The sequence below is a fragment of the Chinchilla lanigera genome, unplaced genomic scaffold (genome assembly GCF_000276665.1).
Source record: "Chinchilla lanigera isolate Chin_1 unplaced genomic scaffold, ChiLan1.0 scaffold00025, whole genome shotgun sequence".
In the NCBI taxonomy this organism is placed as follows: Eukaryota; Metazoa; Chordata; class Mammalia; order Rodentia; family Chinchillidae; genus Chinchilla; species Chinchilla lanigera.
This window is the reverse complement of record NW_004955426.1, coordinates 14,185,943-14,194,694: the sequence shown is the minus strand read 5'-3', so window position 1 is coordinate 14,194,694 and position 8,752 is coordinate 14,185,943.

The following is an 8,752-nucleotide window of genomic DNA, read 5'->3' as shown; positions in this document are numbered from 1 at the left end:
AGGAGTTATTAAGATGGAATCAATATAAATACCAGATCAAGTAAAGCTTTCTTTTAATTTCTTTTTCCAACTTAGTGAACTGTTGTGTGTTTATATGTTATTTAACATTATTTAAGCAAGGGGCTGGGGATTTAGCTCAGCGGCGCAGCTCAGGTCTGGAAATTTGATTCCCGGTACCGGAAAAACAAACAAACAAACAAAAAAAAACATTATTTAAGCAAGAAGAGAAAATATTTCAAGAAGAGCGTACATAATTATAAGTTCAAAACTTGACCTGGGTGAGTTTTGAAGACTGGAAACCTTGCATTAAGGTAGTGATGCCATAGGAATCAAATTATTTACATATTAATGTGTCTCTAGTTATATACTCTACAGGAGTACATGAAATCATTTTATTTTGATATTATTTTTATAATATTCAGTTTTATTATTATATGTCTTTAAATCCCACACTGAAAGATTTTAAACATTTGGTGCTCATTTTATATTCATAGGTTTTATTTTCATTTTTTCTGAATAAATAGTACCCATGTATATATTACACCAACTCAGCTCATGACCACTGATATAGTTATTATTTTATTTTTAAAAGTGTATATGGTCCTTTGCTGTCTTTTTTCTCCCTGCTGCTGTATTTTATTACTTTTCCATGTATCTCCATATATTTAAATGCATTTCATTTTATATAAATGTATCTTGTATACATGTATTGCTCTCATATACAATAAAACCACTACAACTGCCTGTCCCATAAAAGTATTTTTAAGACAAAAGCCTTCATATACACTCTTCTAATACTGTCACTTTGTGATGCTTTTCCTCTGTCATTTATTCTGTGCCAAACACATTGATGTCATAATAATGCTTTCTAAGGACACTGTCAAAGTTCTGAGGTTTCAATCTAAATGAAGAATGGATAGACAACAATTTGACTATGTGGCTTAGGCTCTAATGCAATCTTAGAGATTTATGCTAAAGCTACATAATGATGTATGAAGATTGCTTCTGTATATGCTTTGATTTTAATGTAACTGTGCTAGTGCTCAAACAGTATAAATTTTCTAAAAGATGAAGAACTTATTCTTGTGTGCAGTGCAAACTGATTTTTCCTCTCAGAACACTTGTAGTCATATAGAAACAAGGATTTTAAATAGCATATTAGAAATATATATTACATTTGTATATTTTGTTTCATAAGTATTTAAGCACTGTTTTCTTAAATAATTTGATAATGTTGCAAATGATAAATCAGTAGACATCTTATTCATTTAGAGCTATAACAATATATGTAGATGTGATAAAGAATTATCTTGATACTTCAGTTCATTTCCACATGGAAAATGGCTCAACTGAACGAAGTGAAAATTGAAAATTTCAAAAGGACATAATTCTAAATGTGTTTTAGATTGTACTGCTATGCTGTTAACTACAATTCATAAAAAAATCTATGTAAAAAAATACATGTTATGTTAAATGAAACATAATTTCATATTATTCCAAAGAGCATATGAAACTCTTTCATTCCAAAACAGACGTCAAAGATGTTTATGACATAATGTGCAGCTACTGTGTAAATTCAGATTACATGTTGGACATTTTTTAGCATTATCTTTATTTCCATGGGTTCAATTTTTTTCTTCTTGCCTTTGAGCCTGTATCTTACATATTTTTAGTTGAAAGTACTACTGAATATGTGATATTCCTGAATAGCAGTGACTGTTTAGTTATACCTTATTTTCCAAATTTTTTATCAAAAAGAAATATTCAATTTGGTGAAATGTTGTTTCTGCGTCTTCTGATGTGTCATGTACATGTACCAAATGTCCACAATGAATGAAAACATTATGAATCATTAACATGAACTAAAGTAATAATAATAACAATAATAATGAGGATGGTAATATGAGATCTAGAGAAAGAGGAATGTGGGTGGGAAGAGAAAAGAGGATAAGAAAGAATCAAAATGTGTTACGGACATTCTCTAAGATGAATGTAAACTTCATATCTTGCAAGTATATAACACTAAAATAAAATTAAATATAAGAGAGAGATCCTAGGTTATATCTATAGTTCACTAAATAAATAAATACAAAAAACTCAAGAAGGGTATTAAAAAATAGAATACTTGTCTTTTATCTTAGCTTTAGGTAAAATCTATAGTTTTAAAAATCCTTTTGACTTTTCTGGTAACAATTCTACAGTTTCCTAAAGTCTTCTTTTCTCCTTATGCTTCTCATAAATATTTCAAATCTAATATTATGAATGGGTTTCACCTTCATGGCAGTGACAAATATTATTATGAATTACTATTCACGTTTCTCTTTTGGTATTCTCCTTGTCTACAAACAAGACAACTTAAAATTGTCTCATATTTGGATTCATGGCTCATTAAATTTTAAATTCAATTTCTTCAGTTATTCAGAACACATTTATATAATTTAGTTTCTCCATATTTTCTATCAAGGGCCTTTCGCTAATTAGTCTTCCGGTTTCTGGTGTTACCACTTCTTCCCTCCACCCCTCAGGCCATTACCCAGAGCACATACTATCTTCACATTCCACTACTTACATCCTTTCAGTTCCTCCCTCCTGCCCTCCAAAAGGAGGTTTCTCGGAATAGCCTGTAAAGCCTATTATTATCTTGAGTGCTCTTAAATCTTTACTGTGATACTGTTACTCCCTTTCTCTCCCTTTCCATACCTGTATTTATGTAACATTTAGCTAATTGCACTTTGCTTCTCTCATTAATTTCTTATGGCTTTATCCCTCAGCTATGCTCTTCCTTTGACCAATTATCTCCCTTCAAGTTTTTCTTTTTCACCTGGCCAATTGGTACTGTAGTACTCACTTGTGAATATATTCCTTTCCTTGTGTACATTGCATTTCAGATTATTTAAAATTTATAACTATTTGTTTCCATGTACACTTACAGGTACAGGCGGAGCTGTTCAATATCATAATAAATAAATTACAGTGAAATTGTAAGCACTGTTAGAGCATAGTTTCTCATAATTTATCAATAATTTGTAGACTGATCTCACTTATATACTTAGAAGTCTACTTTGAATCCATTTCAGAGTCATAAAAAGAATCCTATGAAGTACTTTCAAAATATATCCTTTAACTTTTCCTTTATTTAATTTCTTTTTAGTTTTTATTTATACATGCATGCAGCAAAAAATGATAACATTCACCTTGGGGAGCTGGTACTTGTACATAACACATGTTAATCCTTTTTATTTGCATTTACTGTTTCTTCTCCTCACCCTTTTTCCCTGCCTTCCTCCCTTCTTGAATCTCTTGGGCCCCTTCGCATTTGTAAAAGATTTAAAATTTATAACAAAAAACAGAAGGTAATACTCATTCCTGCCTCGCTCCTTTTAAAAAGTTCTCTAAGCTTTTTAAAGGTCTTTTTTCTGAAAAAAGTGAGGCAAATTTAATAAAAATAGCGAGATTGTAAATATTGGACAGTTGGTGCAAGTAGATGGTTCCTAAAAGTCTTCTGGTTTGGCGGGGGACGGTTGGTACCAAGAATCGAACTCAGGACCTTGTGCTTGCAAGGCAGGCTCTTGTGCCGCTGAGCTATATCCCCAACTCCTAACAGTCTTCTGGGCACAGAGATATCCCTAATTTATATTTTTCTATATTCAAATTGTATTCGCTAGAATAATTTTATTCCTTATAAGAATGCATTGTAGCACACATAGTTTAATCTACATGCAATTTCCTTACCTCAACCTGTAATCTACATGAAGATCCTATATTGCTTTGTGAGATTTCATATCTTCATGAATATAGTATACATGAACATTTAATCATTGCATGATAAAATACATGATAAAATGAAGCACAGAAAGTTAAAGTCTTTTCTTTCTTTTGAACATCATGCCCTGTTTAGTATAACACTTTTTTATTTTAAAGATAAAAACAAAAACATGATAACAAACACACGTACATTTTCAAAATAACACAAGCACAATGTAAAGAATACAGAATTTCAGACAAAATGATAGGAAATTAAAAATGGTTGCTTTATTCCATATTGATATTTTCAAGTTGGTTATTCTGATAAAGAAACATAGACGTGTAAGACTGATCAGACAATTAAACACTACCTGTTTCTTTCAATAAAGCAATAGAAGTCAGTAGTACAACTATGTTAGCTATCCCGTGTATACATATATACATAATTTTCCCCTTCTTTCTTAGTATAACCTTATTTTTAAAATTTAGTAATGTAGGATCATGACTCATTGAATTTTAGTTAATTATCAAATAATTGAAAAGATTTTTTCTCTCTCAGAGAGGAGACATTTGTAGAAACTTTCTCAGATATTTTCAGTTGTCAAGCTAATTTTACTTATATGTAACATTATCAGAATGGACTTCAGGAACCTGAGACCTTTTCAAAAACCTGTTGCTCAAACAGACTTCCATTTCAGTCTTGAGAGGTGAAAGAAGTGTTTTATGCCTTTATAGCTTTTTATGCTGAATCATAGCTAGCCTGGAAGAGCAAATATAGAATTTATTACTTCATAGACGTAGTTGGTCAATAAATCTAGACTATTGTTATAATAGATTTCTGTAGCATCAACTACATTAGCCAGTGCCTTTATATCCCATACATTTCTTGGTTGACAAATCCACATTTCTTTTTTTTTGGTTTTTTTTTTTTTTTTTTTTTTGGTTTTTCTCCGGTACCAGAAACCGAAACTCACGACCTTGCGCTTGCCAGGCAGGCGCTTTTGCCGCTGAGCTAAATCCCCAGCCCCCAAATCCACATTTCTAAATTGCAGTCAGCCTATATGATGTATTCTTGTATCTAGCCCTTAAAATATAATGGAACATAATGAAGATATACTAGCTGTACATTACACAAAGAATTTGGTTCTTTTAGAAGATTCAATTATTACAATATTTTAGATTGTTTTATCCTATACTCCCTTCTGTTTGGCAGTAATAGAATGTAGCACACTGATCCATTCTACTTTGAAACATGAAATTCACATTAAATTTTTACTCACTTGAAACATTTCCACTAAGATGATTAAATAAAGTAAATTATCCAGATCTAAATCCTTAATGCAAGGTCCCAAAACACAATTAAAATATAAATAAAATGTTTCTGAACCATCCTGAATTACTATTATTAATATAAATAGCAATAATATTGTATGCATATTTACACTTTGGAAACATATGTAGTCACAAGGTTTTTTTTGTTTGTTTATTGTCAAAAGTTTATCAGACTAGACTTATAAGAATCTGATTTCTCTTCATCAACTTCTTACTCATGCAGAAGTATTTTATATTTTTTTCAATAAGAAAGTCTTTCTCAGGGGGCTGGGGATTTAGCTCAGCAGCAAAAGCGCCTGCCTGGCAAGCGCAAGGTTGTGAGTTCGGTTCTCGATACCAGCGAAAAACAAAACAAAACAAAACAAAACAAAGAGTCTTTCTCAGACTTAATATACATCATTAGATAATCAGATATATAGTGATTACTCTCTTATGCTAATCAGGGAGAATATTGCTTTTTATAAAAGAAAATCATTGTGTCTAAAATATATGAATCACTGATATTGTGTGTGTAGTAAAAACTTTCAATGTAGTATTTTTAAAAATGCTTCTATTATATAAACTGTGGGAAATGGTGTATTAAAGGTAGTATGTAAAAATTTCTGAATTAAAAAAGTTTCAAAGTTATAAGGTAATACAGGAGACTTTATAGACCTATGTAGATATTTGTTTTTACATAAAGATTTTCATATGCTCATTATTGCCTCAGTAGGTTAATTTAAGCATAAGAACAAGTTTTGTGGTTATAACTCAGTCTTCATGTACTTCTTATTTCATACAAAAACTAAATTTGTATGTATTAAGCCAATCACCAAATCAATTATTATTTTTATGTATGTTTTATATCTTCATGCACCATATGCATGTATTTTAACTTTATAATATATATTTTGTTATAAGCTTATAACACATTTTCTGCTTATGTATTAGGCTTTTGATAATTATGTTAAAATTTTAGGCTTTATAATTGTTTTTAAAAGATAAAATATAACTTCATCACATGTAAGTAATTTCTGTATTTATTTGATGAGCATAGAAGCACATACATAATGGCATTGCAATTTGAAAAATATTTTAGTATCTAGCCAGGTGTGGTAGGTAGCTCATGCCTGTAATACAAGCACTTGGAAGGCTGAGGCAGGAGGACTGTTGCAAGTTTGAGACCAGACTGAGCTACAATGTGAGCTCAAGGCCAGTCTGAACCACATAGCAAGACCCTATTGCAAAAAGACCAAAAAAAAAAAAAAATCTAATTCAATATATTCTCTTTGATTATAATGCTATGCATTTATATTTTTATAAATTTTAAAACATATTTTGACAAGTATTCTATAGACTGTAACAGGTTGCCAAAGTGGACCATAGTGTGAATATATTCATCCACAATCATATACAACCCTCAGACGCTTTCCTCTAAGTTACTGGGAAAAGTTAAAGGAAAGGCTTTTTCTCTTAAAACCTTCACTAGGAGCTGGGGATTTAGCTCAGCGGCAAAAGCGCCTGCCTGGCAAGCTCAAGGTCGTGAGTTCGGTTCCCGGTACTGGAGAAAAACAAAAACAAAAACAAAACAAAACAAAACCTTCACTCAATACCTGATACCCACAACTTTAAGGAGAAATGATTTATTTTCACTTGCAGATTGTAAAGGTTTCAGTCCATGTCTAGCTGCAAGGCACACTGACATGGAGGAGGGGCACGGCAGAGGGGGAACAGCTCATGTCATGGCTGTGGAAAGCAGAGAGAATCCGGGAGGAAGGAGGGAGATGGTCTCTTCCACACCACACCTGCAGGGACCTACCTGGCTTTACCAGGCTTTACCTCCCAAGATCATTTTTAACTCATCCACAGACAAATCCACAGTCTTCATCATCCAAACACCACCGAAATGCCCAACCTACGAGGCTTTGGAGGAAGAGTTAGATATGATCCATAACAATAATATATGTTAAGTGATTAACTGTGTATCACACAGACAATTCATATGTTTCTAACACAAAAACTTGCCAAGATACTTGTTTACCCCCATGGTTTGTAAATAATGTCCCAAGAATAAAACTAAAAACTCAGATTGTAAAAGCTTGAGTTAGAAGTAGAAGCTATTATTTTTGAAAACAATTTTAGATACGTCTTGTTCGGGTTTTGTATTTCTGTAGCAGCTTGGTCCTTATTGTTTTGTGCACATTGAAACATTCTGCAATATTTACAACAGCATTCCTTGTTTAACATCAGGCCTTAGAGAATAATTTCAAAGCTAGAGGTCAGGCCTCTGTATAGTCATTTCTTAGTTATAACATTTATTTTTCTAAAGAAAATAATTTTTTTTGCCACATAAAGATTCATAATAAAATGCTATAAATAAAATACCTATTGTGTTCTCCAATAGCATTTCCTTTGAAAATTGGCCTTTTTTGTAGGATATCTTTCTAATTGATTTAAACAATATATAATAAATATTATATTACCCTTTTCACACAATACCTATATTTTCCTAAAGCAAGAAAATGATTAGTTCTCAATTCTCCATTTTTCACACGTAAGAAAAGAGCATATTTAAGAGATTAAATAGGGTTAAAAATCTCACATCACTCACAAAACTTGGTATTAGCAATCAGAGACCCAATTTTTTTGGCATAAGAAACATTTCGTGATAATAGTATTATTTATTGATTTATTTGTTTATGTCTTTTGCTTAAATGAGTTTCTAGACTGAAAATTGTAATACAAATTATTTTAATTGAGTGAAAAATTTGATGCTATAGTAGTGCTTAATATTTTCTGTAACTAAGAAGTGAATAATTTTGAGAAATATTTTCTAGTTATAAAGTTAGTAATAGTATCTGCATTGGAGACTGTCTTTCATATGCACATTCTTAAGCATGAAGCTAATCTACCTGTTTGGGAAATAGACCGATGTTTATAAAATACTGTTCTGTACAGACTATTACATCCTTTATGTAAACCTGTTCATGATTCACTTCACATAAAAATAATGACATTTCTGTAATCTTTTTCTTTCTCTCTCACCTAGAATATTTTTCATAGTAATGATTATTGAGAGTTTACAATTTGATAGACACTTTTCTAGTTGTTGGTGACAAAGAAATGAATAAAGAATAGTACCAAAATTTTGAACATAGCATTTACTTTTTCTGGAACATTTTTGTCTTCAGTCAATCAATCAGAGAATACTGCTTTATTTTCAGATATTTAGGGCTTTTCTACAATATTGTCAATAACTTCTAATTCATTATCATTGTAGCTAGAAATATATTCTATAAATTTTGAATTCATTTTACTTTATGTTATCAACACTAATTTGTATTTGAATTCATTTTACTTTATGTTATCAACACTAATTTGTAAATAAAAGTTTTTTGTTTTGTGTTTTATATATATATATATATATATATCTATTATATATATAAAATATATATACACCCTGGATGTAAGAGGAGACAAATAACAATTCTATGTGCTTATATAAAACTATATTTCAAATTTAAATAATATATTAGCATGTATAGGTTTATAGAGAAACCAAGCATGGGAATATTTTACCAGTAAACCTGAATTTGTTTTGTTTTGTTTTTTGGTTTTTCTCCGGTACCGGGAACCGAACTCACGACCTTGCGCTTGCCAGGCAGGCGCTTTTGCCGCTGAGCTAAATCCCCAGCCC